The sequence below is a fragment of the Panthera leo genome, chromosome B3 (assembly GCF_018350215.1).
Source record: "Panthera leo isolate Ple1 chromosome B3, P.leo_Ple1_pat1.1, whole genome shotgun sequence".
In the NCBI taxonomy this organism is placed as follows: Eukaryota; Metazoa; Chordata; class Mammalia; order Carnivora; family Felidae; genus Panthera; species Panthera leo.
The window spans coordinates 104,709,437-104,719,870 of NC_056684.1; positions in this window are offsets into that span (position 1 = coordinate 104,709,437).

The window sequence follows — 10,434 nt, forward strand, 5'->3', positions numbered from 1 at the left end:
CTGCACCACTGCTTCCTGAGGATGTTTTCAGTTTTAGTTTGTTTGAAATTGCATTTGAAATTACACCAGTGACAAGCATTTGAGGCAATAGGACAAAATGAAATGGAAGAAGCATCTGAGGAAAAATCTTCCTGGAAGGCTGAGTTTACCTGGAACCCCCTTAAAACTATTCCCGTCTTTCTCTGTGACTTTCTCTCCCTTTATTTTTGAACTCCCTGAAACTCCTTTCTTGGATGTTTTGTTCTTATAGGTTGCCAAGGCACCCAACAAAGAGGTCCAGCCATGGAAGGAGAAGGACAGGAGCTGCTATGCAAAGTAGGAGTCATTTGCAAATTGGACCTTTAAGTCTACAGAAGATAAAGATAGTCTTTCCTTTCTGACCTTCCTAAAAGTTTATAAACACAAGTTTTCCAGCATCTCCCACCCAATGTTCTCTGTTCAGGCTACTCTCTGACCCTAATTGTGTTGAGGACTTCCTGGTTGCTTTTAATTTCTTACGCTGAAATTCCCAGGAGTAGACTTGGGTGTAAAATAGTTATTGCTAAGAATACTCTACTTACCCTGGGTATTCAATAAATATTTGATGGTTATAGTGATGATGATGTAAATAATGGTAATGATGTTAGAATCTGTTTTATTAATTCTGATAGATTTTTTATTGCATCCAAAATCCTCAGAACACTTGACATGACCTACTTCGGTGCTAATGAGCTTAGATTTTTAACTCCTACTAAATTATGTCTTTAGTATGCAGTTTATTAGAAAGACTGGTAAGTAGAATAAATCCAATAAGAAAATGGTTGTCCTTAAAGCAAGCTTTGGAACAGCTGTCGTTGCTTTTAACTGTTAACAGCCCACTATATTTATCTATTTTTATTACTTACGTCTTATTTTGCAAACACCCAGATGAATCCGCTTGCCTCTCGACTCTCCCCAAGAAACGTCTTCATTTTAGAAGCAGGATATTACATGCTTTACAATCCCTTCTTTTTCAAATCTTTTATTTTCTACATTCTCTTATTAAGTGTTAGAGTTCTTTAGGCCCTGAACTTTCTGATTCAATTCTAACAAACGAAATTTTGTCTGTTGCCTTGAAAAAACATGATGAGAGAGGAAAGGACTACTAATGCAGGTACAAAAACAAAATTGCTAACAGCACAGCCATTTAAACAGAAACTTTTTAGATAAAGTCAAGGGTGAAAACATTTACAAGAAAGAAATCTCATCCCTTTTTTTTTTTTTTGCAGTCATAAATAATGTCCTTATGAGACTGTAAAAATTATTTTAAAGAGATTTGAACAGGGGCACCTGGGTGGCTCAGTTGCTTGAGCATCCGACTTCGGCTCAGGTCACGATCTCGTGGTATGTGGGTTCGAGCCCCGCGTCGGGCTCTGTGCTGACTGCTCAGAGCCTGGAGCCTGTTTCAGATTCTGTGCCTCCCTCTCTCTCTGACCCTCCCCCGTTCATGCTCTGTCTCTCTCTCTGTCTCAAAAATAAATAAATGTTAAAAAAAATTTTTTTTAAATAAATAAAAAAAAATAAAGAGATTTGAACATCAGAGGTCTAATATCTCCTATCGAATATATCCTTTAATCCTAAATGAATTGGCCATTGTGAATTACTGTATTCAAAGTGACATTTATAACTCTTGAAAAACTTATGGATTGCCTTTCACTATGTCAGACAAAAGAATCATCTCCATCCTTGTCTCTTTTTTTGTATGCCTAATGGTAAAGAAATCGATGATTTTAATAGATTCCTTATCTTAAATAATGGGCATGAGATATTTATTATCGACTTAATGGTATACATTATCTACTGCCTATGTTGCAAAGAAAGATTGTTTACTCTTCTCTGCATCTACTAAGGATAGAATTAAAGAAAATGGCTTTACTAGAAATGGCAAAGCTCAGGCCCAAAGAAGCATTCTTATCAGAGAAAGTTCTTAGAGACTGGAATAGCTTAGTGAAAGAGGTTGTATATTCTCTGTTGTTCTAGGTTTCTCTTTTTTTTTTTTTCTTTCTCTCTCTCTCTTTTTTTTTTTTTTTTTTTTTTTTATAGAGAGAGCAAGCACACACGAGTGGGAGAGAAGGGCTGGGGGTGGGCGTAGAGAATCTTAAGAAGGCTCCACACTCAGCATGGAGGGCAACACAGAATCCCATGACCCTGGGATTATGACCTGAGCCAAAATCAACAGTCAGACACTCAACCTATTGAGCCACCCCATGTTCTAGGTTTTTAAAAAGGTTTCATTTCATTCTAGCTAGGGTTTCTGTTGGACCACCATTTGCTCACTCAACGAAGAAATTATGGGAATAGTTGTAAATGTGGGGAAACTACCAAATATATTTACCATGGCTAACTGCACTACTGCTTATTATCTGCCTTCCAACAAATGTTGCTTATTTTACTTTTTGAAAATATGCTGCAGGTATTAACATCACATTCAAAATACGCAAAAGTAAGTTCAATCTGCAGCACCTGGCAGCAAAAGCAGAGAACAGGATACTCTCAATAGAGTACCAATGCCATTACAATGAAGATATACTTGAGGCTTAAATCCAGAATAATACCAACAATCTGAATGACAGTTTACCAAAGTTTACATATGGCATGGACATCATTGACAAAAAAAGAAGAAAAAAAAAAGACTTTCCTTCACCGTAGCACTCATCCTCCTGCTAAATTCCCTGTCTCTGTACATTTTGGCTGATTCTTCTGGCCAAACTGTCTTAGATGACAACAGAATTGAGTTTGTGTTTCATAGTCATTAAGTAATGAGCAGTGAATCCTTTAATGTGGGCTATGCCTTTATTTTGGCACAGAGTTCAGTTCCATGATTAATCAGTCAACACGTGTTTTTGTTTTGTGGAAAGTATGTGGTATAGGTGGAGATACATAATTGAACTCAACTCTTTAGACATCCTAAACTTTACATAAATATTACACATACTATACACATAGTATAACATTGCCTGATACACCTCTTTCACAATCTAAAAGTAGTACTCATTTTGGGGCACCTGCGTGGCTTAGTCAGTTAAGTATCTGACACTTGGTTTCAGCTCAGGTCATAAACCCACATGGGTTCGTGGGTTCAAGCCCCACGTCAGGATCTGTACTGGCAGTGCAGAGCCTGCTTAGGATTCTATCTCTCTCCCTCTCTCTCTGCCCCCGCCCACCACTTGTGCTGTCTCTGTCACTCTCAAAATAAATAAACTTTTTTTTTAATTCTAAAGTAGTACTCATTTTTTATCATCTTGTTTTCATTATACTACTACAGATGAGAACTTTCTGACAAAGCCTATGTGGAAAGTCTACGTCTTAATATAGTTAGTACATGTGTTATGTAACCATCTTCCTCTCCCCCAAAACTATAAGCTCTCTGAATTAAAACAGTGTGTTTTATATAGTCTCACATCTCCCACAACAACTACGGCAGTGCCTTGACATAGCAGCTGTTCAAAAAAGTATTTGTCAACTATTTAATTATGGCCATAAGCTTATTACCAAAATAAACACAGTAATGCTCATCATTTTACAACTATGAACCACAAACTGAATACTACTAACATATAGAGTGTGATAAGTTTCAGAATGAAACATATTAATCTCATACAAACTGGGAAGATATAGTCCAATGTAAGGGGCTTTGAGACTCGGGATTTAATTATTTTTTACATCCTATGAGACGTAGTTAACCCATGCATGTACATGTCCTGTTTGAAACCAGAGAACTGAGCCAACTGATATTTCAAGTCCCCTTCTAACAACAAGTATGAAGTCTTTTTCATTGGTAAAGTTTACATTCATTTAAAAAGGAGTTACTTATGAAGGGCACCTGGGTGGTTCAGTTGGATGAGCGTCTGACCTTGGCTCAGGTCGTGATCTAGCAGGTTGTGATTTCTTTTTTTTTTTTTTTTTTTTTAATGTTTATTTATTTTTGAGACAGAGAGAGACAGAGCATGAACGGGGGAGGGTCAGAGAGAGGGAGACACAGAATCTGAAACAGGCTCCAGGCTCTGAGCTGTCAGCACAGAGCCTGACGCGGGGCTCGAACTCACGGACCGTGAGATCATGACCTGAGCCGAAGTCGGCTGCTTAACCGACTGAGCCACCCAGGCGCCCCTAGCAGGCTGTGATTTCAAGCTTCGCTTCGGATCCTCTGTCTCCCTCTCTCTGCCTCTCCACTCTGCCCCCCATCTCTCTCAAAAATAAATAAAAATTTTTTAAAAAGTGTTTTAAATAAAAAGGAGTTGCTCAGGAACAAGAAATACCCTGCATGTAAGATAAAAAAGAAGAAAAAACTGCTCTAAGGTGAATCCAGTACTCATATTCCATCTAGGCCTAGATCCTTTGAAATAGCTAGAGCACTGTGTTTTGTTTTATTTATTCTTTGTCAAGACCTACAATATAAAGTAGACATAAAAGACGCATTTTGCAGAATCTGCTCAAAGCAATTCCTCCGTAACTTGTTTACAAAAATAGCCAAAGGCAAAAAAAATCTCCTTCAGAATCAGAATGATTGAAAATATGTCTCATACAGAGGAAATTATTTCCTTTTGGACTGGTCCAAAGTGTGAGGCAATACTACAAAAGAAGAAATGAATTTGTCTCCAAAAAATTCCCAGTAAAGATAAATGGGATGACCACGTAATGTTCTTTCTTTTCTCTTTTTGCTTTAGGAGCTTTCTATAAGTGGTTTTCAGGCATAGTGACATGTTTTGTTTTCCTTCCATGTCTCTTTTTGTAAAAGCCATTTTAAGGCACTAACCATGGCCAGCTGATGTTCATTTTATGACATTGTTCTCAGCAGCCACCTTACATGGATGAGCACTTTTCCCTCAGACCAGATATTGCTTGGTTCATAAACACACACACACACACACACACACACACACACACACACACACACACACCTTTTATCCCTGTCAGACTCCAATTTTCCTGTAAGTTCTATGTCTCTGGTTTTCTTTCCTCATACTTCTTGCTTCCCAGATTCTGTACTGCTGCTTTTGAAATTTAAGGTCTTCTCCATGGTGTATATTGTTCCCTTTTTTGAAGATGCTAGCCTGAACACTTTGGCCCTATCCTTTTTGATTTCAGAGTCTTGAATTCCAGTGTGCTGCTGAGTTTGAGGCAGCCTTGAAGACTATACCTCAATCCCACGTGGGACAATGCGTTAGGCATTCATGAGCACTTTTATAGGCCCATTCATTTGCCCAAGGCACAAATATAAGCAATTAGCTTTACCTCTTCTCTCTATCCCCCTATGCGGGAGGAAGAAATGTGGCAGACATGAAGGGCATCTTAAGCAAATGATAAAGACATGGAAGAAATAAAAATATTAGAAGATACAAACATTTTCCCCATCACAGAGAAAGAAATGGAGACCAAGATGGTTACCTCCACCCTCTTCCTCCTTCTCCATTTCTGCCTCCAGGCCCAAAGGTGCACTTTTGACTGGAGAAATGAGGGACAAAGCACTTGAGTCAAGGGATAGAGAGGAGACTCAGAATCCTTCCTTCCTCTTCCAGCCTTCTTCAAGAATAGCCTTGAAGGTTGCAACTTTGAGCACTGGGGGTGATATGTCTGAGAGAAGTCCTTCCTTCTGGAAAGTTCAGTGGGATTAGGCCAAGGTGGAGTTTTACTTTATACACAATGGTTGTTAAAATAATGAAGCATTTCCGTATCAGTTGGTGTAAATCCATTACTACAAGCTGTTACTCACAAGTCCTCCCTCCCAATGCCCTTTTTTTCCCAGTCTCAGCCCCCCACCAGCTCCCCATCACCCCAAGGAAAGGGGGGCCCGTTAACGTCTAGCAGAGTTGGAAGTCTCTTGTGATTGGCTAGTGTAGTGCTCGGTGCCATTCCAAGTATTTTTAATAGCATCCCTGGTTGAAGCAGAACTGTGACATATTTAGAGAGGGAATATGGGATAGACCTTCTCCCCATAAAAGCCCATTTCAGGCCAGAGTCCACCAGTGGTACTTTTTTACAAAGTGGCTCTCCCTGGGGCGCCTGGGTGGCTCTGTCAGTTGGGCGTCCGACTTCGGCTCAGGTCATGATCTCACGGTTCGTGGGTTCGAGCCGCGCATCGGGCTCTACGCTGACAGCTCAGAGCCTGGAGCCTGCTTCAGATTCTGTGTCTCCCTCTCTCTCTCTGACCCTCCCCCGTTCATGCTCTGTCTCTCTCTGTCTCAAAAATAAATAAACATTAAAAAAAATTGTTTTTAATAAAAAAAAAAAAAAAGTGGCTCTTCCTGATATTAGACTCTGGCCGTGCCTTTGAGCCTGTGCCTTGCAGAAGGAAAGAACTTCCTGCTTAGGTTGCCTAAAGATTCTTGGTCTTTCTAGGATGAGAGCAAACAAATGTTCTAGAATGTAAGTGCTTAGGAACTAGGACTGTGCCTTTAGCTTCAAAACAAGATAGTAATAGTTCTGATAGCCTAGGATTGTTGGGAAGATTAAATGAGATAATATGGAAAATACTTAGCACAGTGTCCTTAACACCCATTACATTGTCCATAGATACTATTATGTGAGACATAGTGCAGAGTCAGTGATGAGGTATTGATTTCCAGGTGTAAAACCAGGTATTTCCTGAGGTGATAACTAATGAATTTTTTTTCCCTCGAGGAAGTTTCTGAGAGCAGAAGTGAGCCTATTGATATCCCCCTGTTTAAATTTCAAGTTTATGATGGAAAGGATAATTTTCTGGGGGTAGATTTTAGAGTGGTTGTTGTGGCATAATTCTGTAGAATTTTCTTAGAATCTCACCAAAGAAATTTAATCAATAATGCTCTCAAGTTTAACTAAGTAATAGGAACTTCCTGTTAATACCGATTTTTTTTCCCTGCAAACAGAAATGTTCTTAAACAGGCAGAAAACATTTTGTAATCTGCCAAGATTATGCTATTATTTAATTGATTTAGCATTTTATGAAAAATCACTTAACTGGAAGCAATTACCTCACTTACATAGCTGAAGATAGGTTCAAACTGTAATAGTGTCTGGCCTATTACAGACACTCAATATATTTATCTTATTTAGAGATCTTGAAACACTTTATAGTTATGGAGGTATAGCTCTGCTCCAATTTCCTCTTTCATCAAATGAGACACTGAAACTGCGAGAGATTGCAAAGCCCACTCAGGAACTCTTCCTCTCTTGCAGAGGGCTGTCTGGCATTATCCTGTTTCGAAGGGAGAGAACGTATTTAATGGCTTAATCAAAGATTTGGCTTTACAGCTAAGCATCATAATCTACACTGATGCATCTGTGCCTGGGCTCATGTTCTTTTATCTGACTTGAACATTTGTCTCACCTTTCTTTGCCTGGCTAAGGATGTTTATTCATCTTCAGGACTCACCTTGAGGATCACCTCCAGGAAACTATCCTGATGGCCTAGGCTGGACTGAGTGTCCTTCTTCAGGCCCCCATCACACCTGGGCATGCCCTGTCATAGCACTCAGGTTCAGAATAGCCATCTATCAGGCACCCCGTCTCTTTGCTGGTGCTAAGCCTAACCTCCTGCACCCTGTTCTGCCCCTATCACTTTCCAGGTGGTATCTTCCCAAACCTACACATCCCCACCATATTCTCCCCACCAACCCATATCACGCCTCAGCTCTAGTCACCCCAGCCTGAATCCCTCCCTGAATCCCCCCTGCCTGAATGAACTCTAACTTGCATCTCTCCCCACCAGACCACATCTTCCTGCGTATGTCCCTCCAGCCTGTATCAGCTTGTGAAAGGAAGAATTGTAAGACCGTCCCAAAGATTCCTGGCCCCTGATGCACAGACACCTTCTCCCAGACATTCAATCAAACTCTAATCTAGATGCTCCTGGAAAGTGATTTTGCAAATGTAATTAAGACCCAAATCTGTTTGCTTTAAGTGTTTATGTATTTATTTTGAGAGAGAGAGAGAGAGAGAGAGAGCAAGCGAGCATGCATGCAAGAGGATCAGAGAGAGAGGGAGAAAGAATCCCAAGCAAGGTCCTCACTGTCAGCACAGAGCCCAATGCGGGGCTCGATCTAACGAATCATGAGATCATGTCCTGAGCCAAATTAAAGAGTCAGACGCTTAACCACCTGATCCACCCAGGTGCCCCCGAATCTGTTGACTTTAAAATAGAGAGATGACCTGGGTGGGCCTGATCATATGAGCCCTTTAAATCTGGTTCAGGAAGCTAACACAGGTAAGTCAGCAATGTGAAGCACGAGAGAGCAGATAGAGGGGATCATGTGGTAAGGAACTAGAGTGCCTTCTGGTTGCTAAGAGTGGCCCCTGCCAACAGCCAGCAAGAAAATGGGGGTCTCAGTTCTACAACCACAAGGAACTGAATTCCAACAATTATGTGAGCTTGAAAGGGGACCCTGAGCTCCAAAAAGGAACACAGCCCAGCAGACCTCTTGATTTTAGCCTTCTGATAGCCTGAGTAGAGACAGCTATATTGGGCCTGGACTTCTGACCTACAGAACTGGAATTAATAAACAGGTGTTGTTTTAAACCGCTAAATTTGTGATTATTTGTTACACAGCACTAGAAATCTAACACAACCTCCCCCAGCCTGATCCCCAATTTGTACCCCCTCAGTCTATCTTCCCCCAGCTGAATCTCCCCAGATAGATCACCCCAGCTTGAGTCATTCTGTAGCCCAGGTCATTCGCCTCCCCCAACATGGATCTCCCGGCCTGTATTCCTCCCAGCTTGTACCATTCCCCAGCCTGAATGCCCTCCACAAACACACAGCCTGTCATATACAACCCCCCAGCAATCCAGTCACACACACACACACACACACACACACACACACACACACACCCCACTAGCACCACTAACACTACCACTATGCTGCACACCAAAGCACCCTAAGTGATTTCAGCCCAAGAAACACACCAGTCAAGTTCACAGTCTGCATTATCAGATGGAAATTTTGTCTCCTTTCCAAGGGCTGGGCATCCCAAAAAGAAAATGGTAGTCTCTTCTCCTTTGCTCCCTTGAGCCTCAAGCCAATCATGAGCCACCCATCAATCCTACTTGTAGGAAGTCCTACCTCCTAGAGTCCCAGGCCCTGAGCTAGTTTCTCCAGCACTCTAGAATCAGAGGACCCCTCCAGGTGGCTGAAGGCACTCCCTTTCCAAAGGAAATGAACTGGGCCTCAAATCCACTGGCCAAAATCCTCTTATCTCCCCTCTCTAAGGATCTGAAAATCTCTTTCCTCCAGGAGTATTGCTGACATTCCCCCCCACCCCCCTCGTCCCCCCTCTCTTCCAGGGCCAAGCATTGTTTTCTCTCCTTCTGGGCTTTTTGCGATCTATACTATCCTACAGCTTACATTTGCAAGATGGTGCTGCTCTTCTCAATCAGGTAATTCCTCAATTATATATTCTTGTACCTGAACCAGAACACTCTGATGTAGTTGAAATGAGTGGCATCAGTCACCAATACTTACCTTCAAAAAGCAAACAGTAGCTAAAAAAGCTAGAATATCTACATAAAAGGATAAATAACTTTATATGTAACAACCCTATGAGGTACTGTTATTGCCCTTGTCTCACAGATGAAGAAATTGAAGTTCAGAGAGTTGTCAAAGGGCACACAGCAAGCAAGCAGCAGAGCTGGGATACCAGCTCAGATGGTCTGATTCCAGACCCTATCCTCTTATCCACTCTGCCAAATACTTAACTAGATTCCAGGATCACTGTGGTAAGCAGAGTATTATGCGATTTATGTGACAAAGGAGGAAGCGAGAAAGCAGAGAGAACTGTATGCTAATGTGATCAGGAACTTCACCACAAAGTGAGATTCAAGATAGCATGGCAGGAAAATTAGGGCTCAGGGTTACAAGTGTGGGGCATTCAGGTCAGGGATGGAATGAATTAGGCATGGGGTTGAGAGCATGCATGTTCTGGCACCATAATTTGTATGGGAGGAGTTGTGGGAAATGAGGTTGGCGTAGTAAGTGGAGACCAGACTGTGACTGCCGTGGATGTCACGCCAAGGCAGTTGGCCTTACTTCCAAGGCAAGAGGAAGGCTTCTTTCTGAGCAAGTGGTTGGAAAAAGGGGAGAGGCAGCTGGATAGGGGGACTCCCCAGACTTGGGAGAATTAAAAAATCATTTGCAGGTTTAGTGCTTGGGTGTCTAGAATGATTTTAGTTTTAATAATAGAAATTGACTAAATTATGTTTGGAACTGAAATTTGTCTCCTTAAAATAGTTGCATATATAGGACTGGTCTTTAGATTCTGCTGGGATGGAAATTGTATTTGCCCTTTCCATAGAGCAATCCAGGAAAAAATTTGTAGAGGGCCAGACAAGTGTGAAGAGTTAACAGGATCGTCAGAATCCTAGAGAGGCTCCTTTCCCTACAGAAAATTTCAAACAGTTCAGCTATGCTTTGGGCATTTTGACAATGAACCAGTTACC